The 23,076-nt window shown below is 37.0% G+C and overlaps 1 long non-coding RNA gene across 1 annotated transcript in view; it reads right to left on the bottom strand.

Moving 5' to 3' along the window:
• Positions 1-11,913: 11,913 nt before the first annotated feature.
• LOC132025101 (uncharacterized) overlaps positions 11,914-23,076 on the bottom strand; it is a 75,271-nt gene continuing 64,108 nt past the window's right edge. The window contains exon 3 of the long non-coding RNA XR_009406415.1: positions 11,914-11,976. This is a non-coding gene — a long non-coding RNA (uncharacterized LOC132025101). The remainder of the gene's footprint in view (positions 11,977-23,076) is intronic.

Raw genomic sequence — 23,076 nt, 5'->3', positions numbered from 1 at the left:
CCTTCTCAAACTGACTACACAAGAGTTTGTTTAAACAATTTTCCATTGTTTGACATTTAAATTCTTCCTAATTTTGTTATAAATTATCTTTCAACTGAATGTGCTTTCCTACACATCTCTATAAAATAAATGGAATTAATAATTTTTAAGGAAGTACAAAATTTTCATAAACATAAAATTATCTCATAAAATTATCTTTATGTATTTGTTACTATTTAAATTTTAGTAGATTATATTGTCAACAGTAAAGTATGAAGATGTCATTTTTTCTCACTTTTACGAGCATTGGATATTAACATATAAACATTTTTTGTCTCAACATTTAAAAAGGCAGAACTTTGTTTGCTGCTTTATTTTGCAGTTTTAGATCTACTGCTAGTGTGTATTTCATTCATGCGTTTTGTACTTAAAGTATATATTGAGTGCCTATTTTGTGCCAAGTTTATTGCCAATATTTTGTTTATTTGTCCATTTATTTAACAGCATTTATTGAGGGCTTGCTAAATAATTACAATTTGTGTTTTCCTGTTGTGATTTCCCACATTTTACTTGTAAGTTTTTTTTAGTAAGACATTTGTTATTTCCTTAATACTTTATGAAGATTCCTTATAGAGATCCAACTTTTAGTTCATCATATAGCCTGCCATTATTTTTCCAGTTTTGTATGCCTTTTAATATTTACTTGTAAATCAGTATTTTCATTTTACCAAGGAAATATGTTTTTATGAAGTAAACGTAATAAACTGACCGAAGAAAGCCTAGTATTTCTTTGAAATAAAACTACTAGGTGTGGGGGTAGAACAGGGGGGTGAATGCTCCCAGGTACTCATAAACTGGGTTTTTAAAATAAAACAATTATTTTAATTTTCCCCAGCATATATGTAGGTGTTGGCCTTGCTTCTTTAATTGTGCTGGGCCCACTATAAGTCACTGTGATTCTGTGAATTTTATCATTATGTCAGAAAATTTATCTAATACAGCTTGATCATTTTTCCCTTTTGTTCTTATTTCTTCTTCATGATTCCTAATGTCAGACATCTTGCTGCTTTCTTGTGGTATCTTCCCATTGATTACTTTTGCCTCCTTGGCCTATTCTGCCGTATTTTGGGCAAGGTCTTAAATTTATATTCCACATCACTTTTGAAGTTTGGTGTAGCTTTTTCTTTGCTATTTTCGATGTCATGTACTATTTTATTTTTAAGTTAGTGATTAATTTCTCTTCCTTCTGAACCTCAACTTCCTCTTTACTCCATTGCCATTGCTGTGAATTCTTTTTCAACCTTCTCTGGGTTAATAATACACATGTAGTTTTACAATTTTACTGATTGCACAGAGCAGAATCTATTCATTTAGGTGTGTTTTGTTTTGTTTACTATAAAACTTTTCCAGAAGAACATTTATGCAAAATTCAGCTCTCTCTTTTCTATTACAGCAATTTTCAAGAGGCAATAAACCGCATGCTATATATACTTCTTTCACTCATTCTTGCACAGGAAGTCTGTCCAGGCTTTGTACTGATGGGAAAACCATGCGAGGAGGATTCCCCTCAGCCATGCTCACTTTCCTCCCAGATACTGCCAGGATTTTCTTGGATCTGAGGTGTAAGAGTTTGCTCCTATCAGGTAAACTAACCACAGGATGGGTCGAGTGCCCTGCGGGAGGCTGGGGGTGCATATGGATGGGTCAGTAACAGAACTTGGCTATTTTAGCCATTCTGCTCTGGTTGTGATGAAGCCACAGTCCAAGAGAGGATTTTACCACCTGTTTTCCACAATCCAATTGCAGCTAAAGAGACAAGTTGGGGCTTTGTTCGCCCTCCTTCCTGCCACTAATCTTCTGTGTCAGGTTGGACTTCAGAGGCCTACATGCATTTTCTTGATGAGATAATTCCTGCCACGGGAGAGCAAACAGAGATGCCTTGGAACAGTGAAAGAACTCCTCAGTAGTATTCCAGAGGCTCACATGACTCGGGAATCATCTTGCTCTTTAGCCCTCAGCCGATTAGAGAATGTTAAAGTGATTTTGCTAGATTTCCTCCTCATAAATCTATGTCATTATCCAACACACATTCTTAGAAAATAAACCTCCTCAAGTCATTACAACAACCTTATATTTAACAAAGAAATGATTTGGAAACAGTGAACACACTGTCCCAGGATTTCCTTTAGAAATGGATGTGTATTGGGCACCTGGATGGCTCAGTTGGTTAAGCGACTGCCTTCGGCTCAGGTTGTGATCCTGCCATCCCGAGATCGAGTGCCACATCGGGCTCCCTGCTCAGCTCTGACCCCCCTCTCATGCTCTCTCTCACTCTGTCTCTCTATCCCTGTCTCAAATATATAGATAAAATCTTGAAAAAAAAAATGATGTGTATTTCTTCATAATTATGTGGACCACAAGACTAAATCATGAAGTATCAGCCTATGGGCAGAAATGCTTTACTTGACCCAAGGGGAGCATCTATGACAGACATTGCAGTAGATTCTAAAAATAAAACCTTCAGTATGGTAGCTCTGTGTTCTCATTGAGCACAAGAGTCTTGAGGGAAACATAAACAACTAATAAATGAAGTCTATGTGGTAAGTGGGAAGGTGGAGGAACTTTCCAGGGCCATGGGAGTGTAGGAGAGGGACATGGACTCTGATCTGTGATGACAGAAGCAATTTCACAGAGAACTTCCGAAGTGATGAGTTGAGGGTAGCCAAGCTGAGTGAGGTAAGAGTGTGGGGAAGGACATGTAGGGCAGACAGATCTGCAAGGTCTTACCTCAGAATTCTGAGACTCTTCTTTATGATCAGCTTTTCTTAATCCTATGGAAAAGTTGGACATGAAAAGAGCATGGTGCCCTGAGGTTTGGGCCATTCCATCTCAAAAGAAATATACTGAACTCAAGTTATTATTGTACTTTTCACTTTTAGAACATCCGTTAGATTCTTTTTCATATGATTTGGTTCTCTTCTGAAATTCTAAACTGTTATATAATTTCTTAGAGATATGAATCAAAGCTATTTAAAAATTAGGATCTTCTGTATATATATTTTATTGTCTTTTGTTCTCTCATTGTTTTGGTCAATTGTTCTTTTCTTCTGGCATGCCTGGTAATTTTCCAGTAAATGCTGGACTTTATACATTAAAAAGAAACTATAAAGATAATTTAAGGCTCTAAATGTTATCATTTTTGCCTATAGAGAATCTATTTTGTTTCAAGCAGGCAAATTGCAGATAATCTTGATTTAGTCTGAGATTTAGCTGGCTCAAAGTAGTTGGCTTCATTCTTGGTGAGGGCTAGTCTATTTCTAGTTTAACTGTACTCTTATACATAGTCCTTTTTCTGCCCAGCTGATAGACTATACTGTTTTCCATGGTCTCTTCTACTTGGCCTTCCCCAAATTCCAACTTTTGCCTCCCCTGTTCTGTGAGACTTTCCAAAGCTCCGCTCAGCATCTTGGTGTCTAGATTTGCCACTTATAAATTGCCAGATACTGCAAAAGGAAAAACATAGGTGAGTATCCGTTTTAAGTTAATGCATACTTTAAGTATTTTTAAACATACCAATTATATAAAATATTCTATCCAACTTCAATAGTTGTGGTGTGTGATTATTGGAAAAAGAAGTCATAATCCCTTCCCCTTAACACTTTTTAGTAACCTGGGTTCAAGTCATTAAAGATTAACCTATCATCTTTTTATATAGGGCACTTCTTTTTGTATGGGGTATTGAGTCCAGAACTCATTCTGTTTAGTCGATTTGCTGTTTTGAGGTCTGCCACACTCACATCCCTACAGCTCTGGTTGGTGCTGTGAGAAATAAGGCCAAACAGTGGATGGATAATGATATTATTATCTTAACATTTACTCTGGCCTTTGAGCTCACATCGGGAGGGACTTACAGCATCACATTGCTATTTTTGGTGCCTACATGAGATGAGGACCACATCTTCAAAACACTGAAATCATCAGCAATGATTTATATTATCAGAAACTTGAGATATTCACATGAATATGTGTTTTCCCATTAAATAACACACATTTGACTAAATCTGTTTTTCTCACAGTGGCTTCCCCACCACCTACTATAGAGCTGATACAGTCTGTCAATAAACAGGTTTTGAGTGAAGAGACAAATCTTAATAGCCTACAGTATGTTAGGTTACTCTGCCCAGAAAGTACTCATTAATTAATTTTGTAATGATAACAATTTTACAACAACGTAGTCTCACTTTTACAGCTTTCTAGTTGGGTACACTATCAAAATAGGAATGCCTTCAAAATTCAATCTAATACACTGAGCAAGTGCTTCCTGTGAAAACTTTGTTCCATATTAAAATGCTGATCATTTCTTCATGTAGCATCAATGCCTATATTCAGTTCCACAGGGGAGATCTCCCTCCCACTTGGAATTTTTTCTTAATCAAGTGTCACATGATGGATGGTTCACTGGACAGAGGTTAGGAGATTGGTTTGATTCTCAACTCTATCCTCATCAGGCTGTGTGTCATTGGAGAACCTGACTTACCTCTCTGTGTCTGCATTGTCATTTCTCCCCTACACATTATCAAAAAACAGGACTGTGGTGAGAATTCACACTGGTGAGAATGAGTTCTTCTAGAGTATATCACAGGCAGTCATATGACATAAGTTCCCTTTTCAGTGCAAGTGAAGAAAACTTTTAGACTTTACTTTTCTTAATGCAGATTGAGTAAATTAATGTTAGGCTATGTAAAAGGTAATGCTCTATAAAAGTAAACAGCAATGGACTACTTACATCTAAAAAAAAATTATTATAGAAAACCATGTATTAATCAGTCCTTTAAGTACCCAAAAATATACTTACTCCATTTACAGAACTTCAGCCTGCTTTACGTCTTCCGTGATATAGACCATATGCTTATTTGTTCTAGAAATTCTGTGATGTTGCCAGCATTGACAGACTCATCCCTTCACCCTGTAAAAGGAATAAACTGTTCCCTCTGCCCAAGAAAAAAAGGCAAATTTCCACAAAAACAAACAATTTCCAGATATGAGATTTTTGTCAGAGCCAAACATAACAAGCAGTTAGGTAGACATCTCCTCACCTTGAGGTAGATACAGCTATCTCCAATCTCTGGGCAGGACAGGAACACCACCCGCGGTTACCTTCCTTTGGCAATAGGCACAAACACTACTTCACCCTTCGCCCCCTTGTCCCTCTTTCTGCTCCAAAGGCAATCACTCTATATCACAAAAATGAAACAGGAGAGGATCTGTCCTACCCTGTGGACACCTCTATTATATTCCTAACCCCTGCAGAGCTTTCTCTGTATGCCGTACATCCTTCCTCTCCATTCTTTTTAAATCCTTAATAGCTCAGGGTGCCTGGGTGGCTCAGTGGGTTAAACCTCTGCCTTTCCCTCAGGTCATGATCTCAGGGTCCTGGGATCGAGCCCCACATTGGGCTCTCGCTCAGCAGGAAGCCTGCTTCCCCCCTCTCTCTGCCTACTTGTGATCTCTGTCAAATAAATAAATAAAATCTTTAAAAATAAGTTAGTAAGTAAGTAAATAAATAAATAAATCCTTAACAGTTCATTCATATATATGTGCCTTTGAAAAAAGGATGTGGCTAGAATGACACTGATCAGGCCAGAGCGTTGGGCTGAGGATCTCAGAAAGCCTCCAGATCCCTGCATTATCTGTTGATTCAGGCCAGGTTCTTGGAATTTCAGAATCCTTAGGTACTGGCCCCAAAACCAAGCACTACAAAAAGAATTATTGGATCTGCCTATCTTGTTCAGCCATCAGTCATTCCCATCTGAGATAGGAAGACATTTTAGATTACAAGGAATTCATTTTTAACATTTTTAGACAAGGAAGGACTCCTCTGATAATCTGAGGACATTTAGGACTCCTTTAATAAAGTTAGTATATATTAAAAATATCATAAATATTATAATTATAAATATTTAATATTTATAATTTAATAATATATATTAATATTATGATTAATATTTAATATTTATGATTTATTGCTATTATAAATATTATTATAATTATAAATATTATAAATAGCATAATATTAAAAATGCATACTATATATCAATGAATTCCTCATCAATGATATTAAAAGGGGCATGATTCCTAGGACAATGCTGTGGCAGACTTTGAGTTGAGTTGCCATCTTCTAACCTGAGGGGTGACAATTAGCTCACAAGGGCCACAGAGAGATCCCAAGAGGCAGCATGGTCTCATAAACCAGGCATCGGCACAGATGTCAAATAGACAAGAATTCAGAGAAAACTAGACTCAGAAAATGTAAGTAATTTTGCCAAAGTTTGCAAAGAGTAAATTATGAATCCATACCTAATAGGTTTTATATCCATACTCTCTCCCATATGTTATACTATCCAGAAAAATAGGAAAGCTAAAAATAACATTTTATTAGTTCTAAAGCCGTAAATCTGCCATTTACAAGTTTATGACTGAGATGGAAAAATCTGAGGCCAGACAGAGCAAGCATTTAGAAGACTGTCCAACATCTAAGTAAAGCAAGTCCCACACTCTGGACTAAGAAGCTCCAGGAAAGGATGTACAGCAAGTAATTTTTACCCAAGCAGGGGAAAGAACACCAGACTTACGCAAAATGGTGCTTAACCAGAGTATTCCGATATTTCTTCAATTTGTCTCTGTTAATACAAATCACTATACATTATACTCAATTAATGTTGATACTTAGCTGTTTCAGCCAGGGAGTCTGCTTTTTTTTTTTTTTTAATTATCTTAAAATTGATGTGATAAAAATAGAAAAGCGGGCAACTATATTTCTTACATATAAAATATGAGTTTAAATATGACTTAGAGAAAAATGGGCTTCTGTATTTCTGAAGCATAATTGCTGGATTTATTACAACAGAGTTAAATCCCAGCTCCCTCAGTTATTAGCTGGATGACCTTGGGCATGTGACTGAACTGAGCTCCAACTCCCTCAACTATAAAACAGAGATAATCATATTTCATTCACATAATATTTATTTGGAAATTAGGTAAATTACGTAAAAGGGTGATAGATGAACTGGAGCATGCAAAGGAAGTTTCTGGAAGTTTCTGTGTATAGAGGTCAAATCAGAATGTCAACTTGGAGTCAATTTTCTATGCTGAGTAAAACAGCTCTCCCATTACTCCTGACCTGCTGAGCTCTTGGATCCAGAGGGCTTTGTGGAAGGGAAGAAACTCTGATTCAGTATTAGGGAAGTGTGTTGGCACAGGCCAGGATGATGCTGATCGGTACTCAGTGGCAGGTGAGGGGACTGGACGCCCTGAACGAAAGTGACACTGGCATGAAGAGAGCAAGGCTGCAGACTCATTCTGGCACTAAATGTGAGAGGGGGTGAGGTACGGGAAGGAGAGAGAAAAGGGGAAATCCAGCTTTCCTGGGATAGACTCGCACTTGGAAGAAGTGGCTGTATGAATGACTTTAGCTTTCACTCCAGAGAGCCAGCCATCTTAGCATGGAATTTTCTCCACTGAGGAACAGACTGTTCTCTCTCTAAGAGCTGCTGTGTCAGAACAGGAATATGCATTAGTCCTTGTGGAAGGGAAAGACAGGAGCTCAGTACCTAATCTGTGGCTTTGATATGACCCTGACCTTAGGGACAGTGCTTCCTTCTGGTAGGTAAAACTCTACCACACAGGTAGATTTTCAGCACAGAGAAAAATTCCCCTCAGAGACCTCAGGAGATAGCTTTTTGATGTGTAACCTTGAAGAGAACCAAGGTTATTTCAACCACAGCAATAACCGATGGCTGCAGAAACATTTACTGAGCACAATACTCCGTGCTATACTTCTATTAGTTTCTTTAATTTCCCAAACAATATCATGAAATTGGTACTATCATTCCCATTTTATGTATAAGAACACCAAGACTCAGCAAGGTTAAAAATGTGCCCAGCTGATAAGCAATAGATCTAAGATTGAAAATCAATTCTACAGGCACGTGGGCAGCTCAGTCTGTTAAACCTCTGTCTTTGGCTCAGGTCATGATCTCAGGGCCCTGGGATCCAGCCCTGCATTAGGCTCCCTGCTCAGTGAGGCATCTGCTCCTCCCTCTCTCCCTTTCCCTCTGCCTCTGCCCCCTACACCCCAGCTTGTGCTCTCTCTCTCCAATAAATAAACAAAATCTTTTTAAAAGTAAAAAATTTTAAAATTGGAAAAAAGAAAAAAAGAAAGAGAAGAAAATCCACTGTGTCCTGATTCCAAACCTCACCCTTAACCTTTATACTTTGCTGCCTTGAAATCACTTCTTGACAAAGTCTTTGAATTTTCAACAAGCCAATATGTGGGCTGCAGCTATTCTTGCAAAAGATTTCCGTTGTAGGAAATTTTCTGCAAGTGGCCGTAGCAGAACTCCCATCCCTAGGAGTTTGAGCTTCAAAATATATTTCAGGTTCCCACGTGTATTACATTTAAAAACAGCCGGGGCTTGGGACGCCTCAGTGGCTCATCTGATTAGGCATCCAATTCCTGATTTCGGCTCAGGTCATGATCTCAGTGTTCTGAGATCAAGCCCTGCATCAGCTCCGTGCTGGGCCTGGTACCTGCTTAGGAGACTCTCTCTTCCCTGCCCTTCCCCCACCTAAAAAAACAAAAACAAAAAACCAGCCTGGGCCCTTTTTCTCACACATTACCTCAACACTCTAACATGTCTGTAAATGCAATCAGCCAGCCGCGTGTCATTGGAGCAGCACACCCAGACAGCTGTGGAAACAAAACATAACTTTGTTCTTAAATGACCAGTAGACCTCTGCTGACTCGCTGTCAAATAACTATTGTTATGTTAACAGGCTTCTCTAAAAAGATCCCAGTCCTCCAAATTTCTGAAACTAGACCTGAAGTCTCCAGTGCTAATACAAACCCAGCATGATAGTTATAATCAGTGTAGTTTCTTTGGCTGCCTAGATACCCAACTTAGAAATTTTTCCTCACCTAAAGAGCAAAATGTAATGAGTCTTGTAATATTATTTGTATTCAACTTGGTTTGTTTGTTTGTTTGTTTGTTTTTTAAGATTTTATTTATTCATTTGACAGAGAGAGAAAGATCACAAGAAAGATCACAGCACCCTGCTGAGCAGAGAGCTCAATGTGGGCTCTGTCCCAGGACCCTAAGATCATGACCTGAACCCAAGGCAGAGGTTTAACCCACTGAGCCACCCAGGTACCCCTGTATTCAACTTGGCTTAACCCTGTCTCTTCAAGTCCAGCCACTCCGATTCCAACCAATGCACATGCTAATAAGCTCAAACTGAGTCCTTGTAACAGTCCTGGGAACTGCTTCATTTTTAGCAAATACAAATTTTGCAACATCAAGTGAAGAGATTCTGTCCCAATGAACTGGGCTGTGAAAAGCCAGGAGATACGCCATTTTATTTTAAGTTCCAGACTGTGAATTTTACTTTATTTGAATTTTACTTAACCTTCTGGAGGGTGAGAATTTTTGAATTCTTAGTTATGCAGACTATTAGAACACTATGCAGACACCAAAAAGAAAGGCATTTGCTATTTAAGATCCCAGAGTAGAAAAGATGAAACATCTAAAGCAGAGCGCCTGCAGGAAAGAAATGTTAGAATAGGAAGTAAGAATGAGTAGAATATACACAATTATCTGTAATCACATGCATTCAGGAAGGTGGAATGGCTGACCTAGTGACCTTACTGACATATAACAGGCCACCTTCTGTTTATTTGTGAATTGTTGCCTCACAGATCAGTTTAAATGCCGTAGTTTTTAGCACAGCAGTCATTCTGACCCCACAGGATTCATATAAGCAAACCACAAAGTAACACCTTGGTGAGTTAGAGAAACACAAACAGGTTCTTCTAGATGAAAGTTTCTTTGAATATAAACTGTGAGTAAGTTGGAAACAAAAACAAGTCTGAAAGACTGGTGAACAGAACCAGAGGGTTAAGCAGGAGAGATTTTTGAAATATCTTTGGGAATTGAATCGTCTTACTTTATTGAGATATAAATCATTATACTTTTATGTAACAGGAGAAAAGTATGTTAATAAGTGTTATTGATCATTGATGCGAACATCTGTAATTCTGTAGTCTCTTTGTAAATGTTTATCACTGTTAAACATGTTTTCTAGTGTAACCTGAACAGGGTGAAGGTTTTTGTGAGAAATGTGGCCACACTCCCCTGTATGAGTTAATGAGGTCCTTCAGTCTGGAACAGAATTGTCTGGGGAAGAGTTATTGGACTAGGCCTTTTTCACAGAAACGTAGAGCTTATAGAGATGTGCCTTCTGCTGAAAGGGCGTGGGAGGATCTCTATGAGCAGGTCTACTTTCTCTCCAGTTTCCTGGATGGGCAAGGCTTTTAAAAGCCAGTACCTCTGCATAGGAAGCAGGGGGGAAAAAAAATCCACTGGGGTAAAGATTGGGATCATTTCTCTTATGAGATTTATCCTTGCCCTCTGATGGCTGGTCCACTAGCAAATGGACAAGAGTGAGGCAGAAAGATCTATTAGGAGGTTTTTGATATTGTTTAAGCAAAAGATGATGGTGTATTTGAGCTGTGCTTTAAGTAGTGGATATAGGAGACCCAGTCGATTTTGTTCCAAGAACTAAGAGGATTTACAGATAGAATGAGTACGAGAATGCATGGGGGAAAAAATGGTCTCTTAAAAATAAATGGTTGCTCAGGGTCACCTGGGTGGCTCAGTTGGTTAAGCATCTCTCTTCAACTCAGGTCATGATCCCAGGGCCCTGGGATCGAGCCCAGCATCCAGTTCTCTGTCCAGTTCTCTGTTTCTCCCTCTTCATCAGCCACTTCCCCCTGCTTGTGCTTTCTAACTTTAAAAAAAAAAAAAAAAAAAAAATCTTAAAAAAAAAAAAAAAGAGGAAGCTGATGGTCAGTTTTGACCAAGTTAAATGTGAGATATTAATTATTCACCTTAGTAGACACTTGTCATATTATCATATTATCTAACTGCTCAGCCATTTGAATACTTTTCTCATGCATTTGTGGTCTTGTGTCTAAAAATGTATATTCCACACAATGACCTAGTGTTTGCATGGCTAAGAATGAAGGGCCTCTGGAATAAGTTGTTGGGGCACTGGGTCACGCTTTTGGGACAATGGCTGATCATATGTGTATGAACTGAAAGAGCTAGAACCATGGAGCTCACATCTGTGGTTGCTAAGGGGGCACTGGCATGCATGTGGACACCACCGCATCAGTGGACACATACAGAATTCTGCCTCAGACTGCATATGCAATCCTTGTGTTTGTATTGTTCTGAATTTGTGCCAGATGAAACTGCTGTATATGGAGTCAAAAAAAGGTTAAATAGCGGACATTCATGATTTAACCAAATACTCTTTCTATATATGGTATTGATTTCACATTTCATTCATCTCTAACATAGGTCTGAGACACTTGAAACACTTGGTTACCTACATAGAAGAAATACAAAAGGGCTATAAATAAATGAAAAGACTCAACCTCAAGGGCAGATGACAAATTTAATTATCACCCATATATTGGAAAAATCTTTGTTGTTTTTTTTTTTTTTTCCTGGATAAGTATGGGCTAGAATGTAGAAAAGATTCTTGTCTTTTTAAAATTTGTTCTTGACCTTAATATTCCCACAATGGACACTTACAATCTTTTTTAATATAAATGAAGTGATTTTTGATAGCTTTAAATGATATCAGCACTGAGTATTTACAGAGTTACTAATATTTAGACCTATCCATTTCGATTTAAGAGTTTACAGGTGTGGACGCTCTGTATCAGCAAAGTAGCAGGGTCATACGGTTCTAAACCACATACATGTACTTTCTCCTTCTTTCTGTGCTACTTCTGTCCCAACCCTGAACCCCATCATTTCTCTAATTTAATTACTTTCTTTTACCTTTTCACTTTTATTTCCTTAGAGTTCTTGGATAATCACAAGGCTTTAACCTAGATAAAGAGTCCATAAAATCCATGGAAGATTTTTTCTGAAAGGAAAAAAAAAAGAAAAAGAAAAAGGTGATTTATAACCTTTGCTGTTTTTCTTCTTATTGTGACATGGTAAATATATGAACATTCTCCTTTCTGTACAGGGCATGACTAGAGATTAGAGATCTGGAGTGTGAATCTGGGCAGGCAGTCTGGTCTCAGATTTTCGTTACATCTTCTGTCTTACCAATTTTATCACCTTTCCTGACTCAGGGCAGGTAGCATTTGATCTAAGAGGGGAGTGATCTGTCTTAAATTGCCACACCCACATTTCTGGAATTATCATGTGGGCGTTGCTTTTTCCTGAGTCACCAGAAACAAAAGATCCTGCCTTCCGGAAGAGAACTTTCGGTTAATAGGGCTCAAGCTTTAGCATATTCCACACTTTTAATAAAAGTCTTAGTCTAAATTCATAGATCTGTTTAACTTCTCCCCCAGTTAAAACAGCCTTTCATTCTGAAATCTTTGTTCAGAAGACTCTGAGACATGTCTAAAACAGAGTTTGCCTGTTCCCTTTTCAGGTCATTGTACCCGCTTCCTTATGTGACAATAAAGCAAGAATGTCAACACTGAACGGCATAGCAAGTGATGCTTAGGACTTGTCACCCAGTGGATCCTCCATAAATAGTGTTTTAAAAATCAGTGAAGGGTTCCTGGGTGACTCAGTCCGTTAAGCGTCTGCCTTTGGCTTGGGTCATGATCCCAGGGTCCTGGGCTCCAGTCCCACATCAGGCTCTCTGCTCAGTGGGGAGCCGGCTTCTCCCTCTGCCTGCTGCTCCCCCTGCTTATATAAATTATAAATCAAGGGGCACCTGGGTGGCTCAGTGGGTTAAGCCTCTGCCTTCAGTTCAGGTCATGATCTCAGGGTCCTGGGATCAAGCCCCGCATCAGGCTCTCTGCTCAGCGGGGACCCTGCTTCCCCTCTCTCTCTCTGCCTGGCTTTCTGCTACTTTTGATCTCCTTCTGTCAAATAAATAAATAAAATCTTTAACATAAATAAATAAATAATAAATCTATAAAGAGTTCAATAAAATCATTTAAAAAATAAAAATTAGTAAGTACATAAGACAATTACCTTTGCACACCATATATAAGATACAACTATCTCTGCACAGCACCCCTCAAGGAAATTTTTACAGAACACAGCAGATTTGAAGCTTTGGCCCAGAGTGTTGTAAACCACAGATTGAATCTGGGCCCTGTTACTTACAGACAAAATGATCTTAGTTGCCTATCTTCTCTAAGACTCAATGCCCACTATATTTAAAATAAAAACCTGTGTGTTTTTGTAGGATTAAATGCGATCATGTGTGAAACTTGGCACAGGAACAGTTTTATAGCAAACCATCAGTAAATTATAATAATTGTTACTGTCTCCACCTAATTAAATATTATAAAACTTTCTAATGGTGTATCGATGACCTATGAGAGATATAATCAATTAAATCAGGCAGAATACAAAAGAACCTGGGGAAATTTCTTCTTCACGTTCTAACTGTGTTAGTGATGGAACGCCATCCTTTACCTTCACCTGCACACTCATGGTACAGACTCAATAAATTTTCTAAACGGTAATAAGATGACTACAGGGTGAGAGTGGATGAAATAAGTCCATTTAAATTCTATGTAATAATATGCAAATTAGTTATTTGAGCCTGGTAGCTGTGTTGAAGCTTCATCTTTCTGAATAATATTATGAAACATGATTTGTAATCATCCTTTGGCCTCTGCTATATGAGGTGGTCATGACTGTAATTAAAGTTAATCACTAGTTATACTGCAGAGCAGGAAACATTGTGATGGAGAGGGACAGTGAAGGGAAGGCCAGGGTTTAATCACTGGATGCTGAGGTATCTATATCAGCGGATGAGAAATTTGGCTTAGGAGAAAGTGAAAATTAAGGGGCTACATGCATCAGATCCTAGAGGATGAAATATATAATGAACGTGTTCATTTGCATAAGTAGAGAATTTAAGCTGAAAAGTATTGGTCACCACTGACGTAAAGTGGCCTTTTCTCCAAACAGAGGAAATGCAAAAAAGATCTATACAAAGATAAAAACTCCTTAAAGTACTACAGTAAAACTGACAATATCTAAATATCTAAAAAATAATGACATGATTAATGAATTCCATTAAATGCTCATCTTGGAAATTAGCCATAGAGTGATGATTACAGAGACCGAGATAACATGAGAAAGTATTTGTGTTTAAATATTAAGGAAAAATGATAATTAATTCTATAAATGATCTGATTATAATCCTATAAATAGACAATACATATCCAAGAAATAAAAAGAAATTTTTTAATATATTTACTTATTTTCTTTCACTCCGGACTAAGAATATCTTTCCTTTAATCATTTATATCATATATTTTTAAGAAGTACATACTATATGATTTATTCTTTATAGTCAATAATTCAGAATGAATTTTCAGTACTCTGTCTGATACAGTGGGAAACATCTTATACCATGGAATTCAATTAAATACTTCTTTCCAGCACCTCAACTAGACCTCTTTTGGTGTGAAAAAAATAATTAAACTCAGAAAATACTCCATTTACAAAGAAAGATTAACTCGGGCCGTGTGGCTCATGCAAACACTCTGTGAGTTGTCTCAATTTATACTAAATGTTCAATTCTTTAAATACCTGCATTCTTATATTCTTAAAAGAATAGCATAGGAATTCACTCTATCTATATTTGAAATCAAAGTAGGAGTTACAAAACAACTATATTTTATAACAAATTAAATACTAGAAAACAAAACAGTATTACTACGTGAAAATCTATAAAAATGTTGAACATTCACTGGACTTAGATAATGACTTTGGGAGATTATGCCTATGGCCCAGGTAAGCAAATGGAAGATTTAGCCTTAAGTAAACTAGACTAAGCTTTCTTCTGACAAATCACATTTTTAAAATGATGTGAATTTTACATAGTATAAAAAGGTGGAACTTATTTCCCTTTGGTTAGTGATGGGTGGGAGGAGGTGCATTTAACTATAAATAGTTAAGCTGTCAGCTGAAATCGTATTATTCCATATAGGTAAAGCAAAATCTAAACACTTCTTGCAGAAAACAAAAACAGAACCCTACATGAAAAGGCAGCACTCCACTCACGGTTCAGAAATGGAATACTGTGATTAAGAAGAGGTCATGTTACACTAAAGGAGACAGACAGGAATTGCAGACAATGAATGATCTTAGCCTTTGGGGCTCTGCCTTAGGTATACAACTACAGGGCAGTTCAAGGAGAAAATGTGTTTCCTTGGAGCACTTCTCTGGAGTTATTTTCACTGGATGGATGGTATCCCTGTGAGTTAGTCCCTGAGACTTCTGAGACTAGTGTAATGAAAGCTGCTTGTCCTTAGAGACATCCATGACTCCCAATCTGGGCTCTGCCACTTAAAACTTACAAAAACCTCAGACATGCCATATAAATTCCCTGAGCCTGTTTTCCATCTGTAAAATAGTTACAGGACTGTCTTTTATAGATGACTGTAATAATTAAATTAAGTGCCACATTAAAAAAATGGTATCTGGCTTCAGAGAGGCATCTGTATTATTTTTCTATTGGTATGGGACAACTTAGGTGGATAAACAACACTCATTAATTAGCACACAGTTCTTTAGATCAGAAGTCCAGGTGGGCTTAGATGGGTTCTCTGCTTAGGGTCTCCCAAGACTAAAACCAAAGTGTAAGCCAGCTGTATGTCCATGTGGGGCTGAGTCCTCTTTTGAGCTCATTCCTGTTAACAACTGAAATGCAGCTCCTCACCATTGTCCTACTTACCTTTGGCTGGAGGTCACTCTCTGTTCTCAAAAGTCCTTGCACAGGCCCCCTTCTCAGTACTTTGGTTCTGACTTTCCTTTCCAGGTCTAAGTCTAGGGGAAATGTGCTGTGAAACAGTTTGTGTGATTCGTGGACGCCTGCTCTGATAATCTATCTTTTGATTAACTCAAAGTCAGCTGATTTGTAACTTTAATTACCTTTGCAAAATCCCTTTGCCATGTAAGGTAACATAATAACAACTGTGATTTCACATCACATTCACAGTCCCAGGTATTAAATTAAGAAATCTCGGAGGAATATTTTAGAATTCTGCCTACTACATCCTCGATAAACATTTGTTTCTTTGTCCTCCCCCGCTATTTCCAAGAAGAGCAGAGCCTTGTGCTGATTTTCCATCTTAATATCCACGAAAATACCCACTGTCCACATGGTCCCTGCAAGATCTGAGAAATTTGAGCTGGCATTCCAGAACTCCAGGCTGTGGGGTCACCTGATGAATCTGCCAATTCAATAAGGGGTATTCACAGAGTAACACCAGAATCACTGAAAAAATCTACACTCTTGAGCTGAGAGCTAATGATCGCAGGAGCGTGGTCTACATGAGAAAAAAGTAAAATTCAAGAAATACAACACAAAACAACATAGATGTTCCCTATAAACTGCACCCTGATTATTGCTACTCAGAGATGAGATTCATGCTCAAGTAAGGAGAGTTTTGAGATTGGTTAAAGGATCAATGAAAGTGTCAGATAGGGGGCATCTGGGTGGCTCAGTGGGTTAAAGCCTCTGCCTTTGGCTCAGGTCATGATCTCAGGGTCCTGGGATCGAGCTCCGCATCTGGCTCTCTGCTCAGAGAGGAGCCCCTTCTTCCTCTCTCTCTGGCTGACTCTCTGCCTACTTGTGATCTCTGTCAAATAAACAAATAAAATCTTTAAAAAAAAAAAAGGGGTCAGACATAAAACTTCATGGAATTAGGCATGGTGATCTGGACCCCACTTGCCCACTAAATCAGGAGATCAAATTAAAATGCTCCCAAGTAACTGTGAGAAGCCCACAAAGTGGGTAAGACTCTTCCAGATCTGCCCAAGGAGCCCAGAATGTGGGAGGTCAGAAGCACTGGTAGTCATCTTTCCCACCACTCAGAGGAGCCTGAGAGAATGACATCAACATGTGCTTTACATTACTTTTTCAGTTGAAGCTGTTCATCTTCCCAACAACCCTTGAGATTGCGAAGATGCGAGATGTTAGTTATCTCAGTTCTCACAGTTTGTAAGATGGCAGAGTTAATTTTCAAATGCATATTTGCATTACTACAAACCCCATTTTACTCAAAGAATATTATTCCACTTCCTATAGTGGTTACTTAAGAATGAGTACCTCTCTTGAATTAAATATCATTTCCTTACATATTTATTTACAGAACACATATAAACAAAGTGTATATATATATATATATGCATGCATATCTTCCCTATGCTTAATGGTTGAAAATGCTTGAACAGATGAGTCTATTTACTCAGTGTGTAGAATCATAACAATCTCAGAATTATGACACGATTGACAGGAAAGTTAATCAACCTTAACTCAACATAATTGGTTACATTTTCATCTCTTGACTTGAGACCAATTACTATTCAGCCAGTGGCACTCCACGTCATTCAGGCTTCACCTTTCACTTGCAAACCCAAGTACTATGAAAAACTTGAATATGAGTTGTTAGGACTTCATTTTTTATATCTCAGTATCAGTGAAGAGCAAGAGTTGAGTGAAAATCTCCAGCTATGAAGTTGCCAGAGCTAAATAAAATGAAACCAAAGAATAACATTTGAGAATTCAGGTTCCTTTAAAACCATGCTGAAAAAAGATGTTCCCCTTACTCTCTTTATTTTTCTTTACTCATGTAAATTTACCATACTGTGTTATATTAGTTTCAGGCATACACTATAATGATTCAACAATTCTTTACATCTCTCAGTGCTTATCAAATGTATTTTTAATCCCCTTTATCTACTTCACCCATTCCCCCAGCCTTTCTAGCAAGTACCAATCTGTTTTCTATATTTAAATGTAAGTGTCTGGGTTTTTTGGGGGTTTTTTGCCTTTTTCTTTGCTCATTTCTTTTATTTCTTAAATTCCACATGTAAGTGAAATCATATGGTATTTATCTTTCTCTAACTTATGATATGATAAATCATATGGTATTTATCTTTCTCTGACTTCACTTCGCAGGATAAATACCCTCCAGGTCCATCTATTTCATAGAGGCTGTATACAGAGCTGTTTGTACTATTCCTTTCCTGACTTTTTAATGTGGTTTGTAGTGATGGCTTCTGTTTTTTTTCTCATATTGATAATTTGTATTTCTTTTTTCCTGTCAGTTTTACTCGACATTTATCAATATAATTGATCTTTTTTTAAAAAGTGCTCTTGTGTTCTTTGATATTTTCTTATTTTTTTTTCTGTGTCCCATATCATTGATACACTGCTATTTTATTCTCTCCTTCCTTCTGCTTGCTTTAGGATTATTTTGCTCTTCTTTTTCTCAATTTATTTAAGTGAAAGCTTGGATTATTGATTTGAGATCTTTCTTATTTTCTAAGATGGCAATTAATGCTATATATTTCACTCTAAGAATGTCTTTAGCTGATCCCACAAATTTTGATATGTTGTATTTTCATTTTTGTTCAGTTCAAAATACTTTCTAATTTCTCTGAAACTGCCTCTTTGTCTCACTCTTTTAGAGTCAGTTGACAGATGGTGCTTGTTTTTTCACATTCTTACTGATTTTCTGTCTACTAGTTTCAACTGTTTCTGAAAGAGAAATGTTGACATATCAAACTATAATTTTTTATATGTAAACAGGTTTTTTAATTGAACATGTCTGTCTTGCTGCTGTCTATGTGGTCTATCTTTTTGTACAGAGTTGACGTTCAGTTAGCCCTTAGTTCTTTGGGAGGAACTGCTTTAGAAATATGTGGAGATTTGGCATGTGAGTTCAGGATCTTCCTATATGTTGTCATCTTGGAGCAGAACTCCTCACACTATAATTGTAAATTTATTTCTCTTTTTATTTTCATCAGCTTTGACTTCATGCAGTTTACAGCTCTCTTGTTACATGTGTACACATTTAGGGCTGTTACCTGTCTTGGTGAACTAAGCCTCTTATCCTCATGTAATTTTTCTTTCTTCCTCATTAATTTTTGTTGCTCTGAAATCTGCCTTTTTCCGATATTACTATTGTTGCTTTAGCATTCTTTTCATCACTAGTTGCATGATATGTTTTTCCACGTTTTTTGTTTTTAATATACTTATGTATTATATTTGAAGTGATTTCTTAGGGATAGCACATAATTGACTCATATTATATTTTTAATCATTTGTAACAGTCTCCTCTCATTGATATGCTTAGATGTCTTGCATTTAATGTAATTGTTGACATATTTTAATATGTCTAACCATTTGACTATTTGTTATTGGATTGGCTCTCCTGTTTTAAAATCTACTTCTCCTTGATGATGGTTTTAGATTATTTGAAGATTTCAAGTATTTTCTTTTTTTTTAATTTTTCTTTTTTCTTTGTAACAATATATTTTTAGCAATTTTTCTAAAGCATTACAATATATTTATTTATATTTTCAGTCAATTTAAAATACTGACTGCTTCAAACTGAATGTCAAAATGTACAGCAATATAGGTGTCTGAAATTCTTCCCTTTCTGTTGTCATGTGTATTACAATTCATTAACATTAAATAATCCATCAAGCAATGTTTTAAGTTAGCTTCAACTACTATCTAAATTTTGAAGAACTTAGCAGTAAAAAATATATTTAGTCATACATTTACCAATTCTGTTGCTCTTTCTTCCTTTCTGAAGTTGTTTCCCTCTAATATGATTTCTCTCTTTATTAACAACGTCCTTTTGTATTCGTTTTAGAGATATGCCGATGATGAAGTCTATTTTTCTTTATCTAAACATTTATTTCACCTTCATTCCTAAAAACCATTTTCACTGGGTACAAAATCTTGGGTTGACAGTTCCTTTCTTTAAGCTCTTAAAACTACAGTCTTACTACTTTCTGGCCTCCTTGGTTTCAAATTATGGATTCCCTACATACAATATGCTGTTTTTCTTTGACTGCTTTGGTGAATGGGAAAAGGGTGGTAAATGTGGTTTTTGACACTTTGGTTATGATATATCTGGGCATGAATTTCTTTGAGTTTATCCTGTTAGGGTTTTACTGAGTTTTATAAACCTTTATGTTTATGTATTATGCAAAATTTTCAGACATTACTTTTTAAATGTTTTTTTTTTTTTTTTTCTAAACTACCCTCTTTGTTTTCTCCTTCTGAATTCTGATGGCATGAAAGTTAGACCTTTGGCATCTTATGCAATTCTGTGAGGAGAGCAGTTATTTTTTTTTTTTCCAGTATTTTTCCTCTGTTGTTCAAACTGGATAGTTTTTATTGATCTAAGTTCAGGTTCACTGACTCTTCCTTCAGTCATCTCCGTCCTACTATTGAGTCCATCAGGTATATTTTAAATTTTGGTATTTGTGTTTTCCAGTTCTAAAGTTTTTATTTCCTTCTGATTTGTACCTTTTATTTTCCTGTTGAGATGGCCTACCTTTCCATTTGTTTCCAAAGGGTTGGCCCTTAGCTCTTGGAGAATGGTCTTTGTGTCACAATTCCAACATTTGGATCATCATGGGATTGGTGTGTGAATTGCTGAGATTTTTCTCCATTCTCCATGTCAAGTTATTTTGCATTTTATCTTGGATATTTTTAGTATTGCATGATTAGATTCTTGCATCTTATCTAAATCCTACAGAAAATGATAATATTTTCATTTAACAGGCCATCAATTAAGGTAATTTCAGACCACAAGTTCTAACCTATTTCTTATGATCTGTGGTTCCAATGCCAGTTCAGTTTTTACAGTCTTTGCAGTATTATTCAGACCTGTTCTGACTGTCCAAATTTGGGACCTATATAGTATTCCACTTTGTATTTCTGTTATCAAAATTTTGGTATTTGTTTATGGTCAGATCCATGCAGCTTGAGAATGAACTCTCTCCTCAGTATCAATGACTCTCCATTTCCTGTGGGCCCTTCATCTAAGTCTGATGGCTAGAAACCTGGGGCTTTAGTTTCCCTTTTGCCATGCACTTCCACAGCTGAATATGCCTCCAGAAACAAGCAGTGGGAGGATAAAGAGAAACAAAAAGCAGTAAGTGTCTTTTTAGTAAATGGGGCTGGGCAACTGGATATTCAAATGCAAGGAAATGAAGCACAACCCTACTTCACACTGTTTTATTATAGGGTACATAGGGAGGAAGTTTGCTGTTCCTGGGGAGAACTTTCAGATATAAATATGTGAAAATCTTTTAAGCCATCCCATCTTATTTTCAGGTATGAAAGTGGAGTGGTGGTAAAAAAAAAATGCTAGTTTTCTGGAAACTGGGTGTATGAAAAAGAAATGAAGATACTACCACTCAGTGAGGATATTCCTGTAAGGATTTCCACCTTGTACTATGCAGTGTAGCCTTGCAAATTTTCACATATTCCCCTCTATTTTTTAGATGTGGGCCTTTATTCCTGTCTTTTTGTTGTTGGTTGTCCACAACTTATCTACGCTAATGTTGCCAAAGAATAAAGCTTTGACCCCCTGTCAATGAGTGGGTATTAAAGGAGAAGAGTAATCAATCACCTGGCTTTCAGAACTAAGAGAGGACTAGGGGTTCTATCTCCTCTATTATTTTCAACCAATTCCCTTGTTTGATACGTCCCCCAGACACTAGGGGACGTTGTGTCTCCAAGTCCCAGGTACATTGTCCAGGAATGAATATATTTACTTATCATTAGCAGTTCTGTCTGAAGTCATATAGGTTGGGATCTCCCTAAATGAAAGTCTTTTATGCTACTGTCTTATTTCCTTCTATATTTGTGTATATGGACTTAAAGCCTTGTTTTCATTCTGGTAATATCAATTAGTGTGCTCTGAGTAGAGAAGTGCTATGTTTAACTAGAAGTTTAATGTATTCTTTTATTTAAATAAATAACTTAGAACTGATAAAAAACCCCAAATGCCTTGTTCCTTAGTACTAAACTTTATCTTTCTCGCTAGATAACACAAATGAGAAAATAATGATGAAACCACCCTCTTCCAGTTCTCTGAGGAGGTGCAAAGAATGATTCAGTCAACAGGGGACAAATCCCTAGATCTGATGCATTATTTTGGGTGAGTGGTCCTGTTCTAATTGAAAAATTATGTGAGAATGAGTCCATGAAAGGAATGAATTATGGTTACAGATAAGATTACTAAAATTTGCATATCCTTTCTGTTTGAAGGGTATCTTGGTACTCAACCTGACCCATTGGAGTTCCTTGGCAGTGACCCAGCACAAGTAATTTATGGTCTGAGAGTAGTAATTTATAACACATCTATCACCGTCTACCTCACTCCAAGGGGAGAATGCCCTGACCATAAGAGAATGCTGGCTTAATACCAGGAAGCAGGGCTGCAGTTTAATATTCTGTAGTGAATTAGGTAAGGTTAAAATAGAGCATCACTAATGCATTTGGTTATTTTAGGAGCCATCTGTAACATACCAACCAAAGTAAAGCAAAACCCACGAGGGATCTTGGTAACCTCTGGTTGCCTTAAGCATCTCTGTTCTGCTATTCCATTAACACGTAAATAGAGTTGTTGTGTGACTTGTTTGTAGTGACTTGAACAAAATATTACACTTTCAGTCACTAAAATGGAACTGCTTGAAAGCTAGTCTCCAAGATTGATGACAATGAAGGTCATGGGCTTCAGCAAGAGAATTAGGAAGTACAGTGATGACTGTCTCAGTTTTGCAGAACATTTACCTCTGAGATAAAACCTTGGTTTTTATTTTCAAGGATATCCTAGAGAAGGCAAAGGTAATGCAATTATTCTCAGAGGAAGTATACAGTGATAGAACAATGGGAACACTTAAAAGGTGCCCTTAACCATTTTCATATAAAGGGAAGGCTGAAAAGGCTCTGTTCATTCATTTATGTTGACGTTATAAAATGCCTTAGAAACCAAGGTTCATGAATGTAAATTGCTGGGGAAGCAATTGACATAATTAATGGAGGAGAAAATGCTCTTTAAAAAAATGTTTCTACAATCAGAGCTTGGATATAGCGTTCTTTGAAATGTATGAATATTGATTTTCAAGTTTGACTTGGAGGTATTTTTTTTCCCTTGTGCATTCATTGGGCATAAATGAGTATTAGACTCCATACCTACCTTGTTATTTTAGAATAGTG

Source organism: Mustela nigripes, chromosome 9 (genome assembly GCF_022355385.1).
Source record: "Mustela nigripes isolate SB6536 chromosome 9, MUSNIG.SB6536, whole genome shotgun sequence".
NCBI lineage: Eukaryota > Metazoa > Chordata > Mammalia > Carnivora > Mustelidae > Mustela > Mustela nigripes.
The sequence above is the reverse complement of the archived record's forward strand: the minus strand, read 5'-3'. Positions and strand labels throughout refer to the sequence as shown.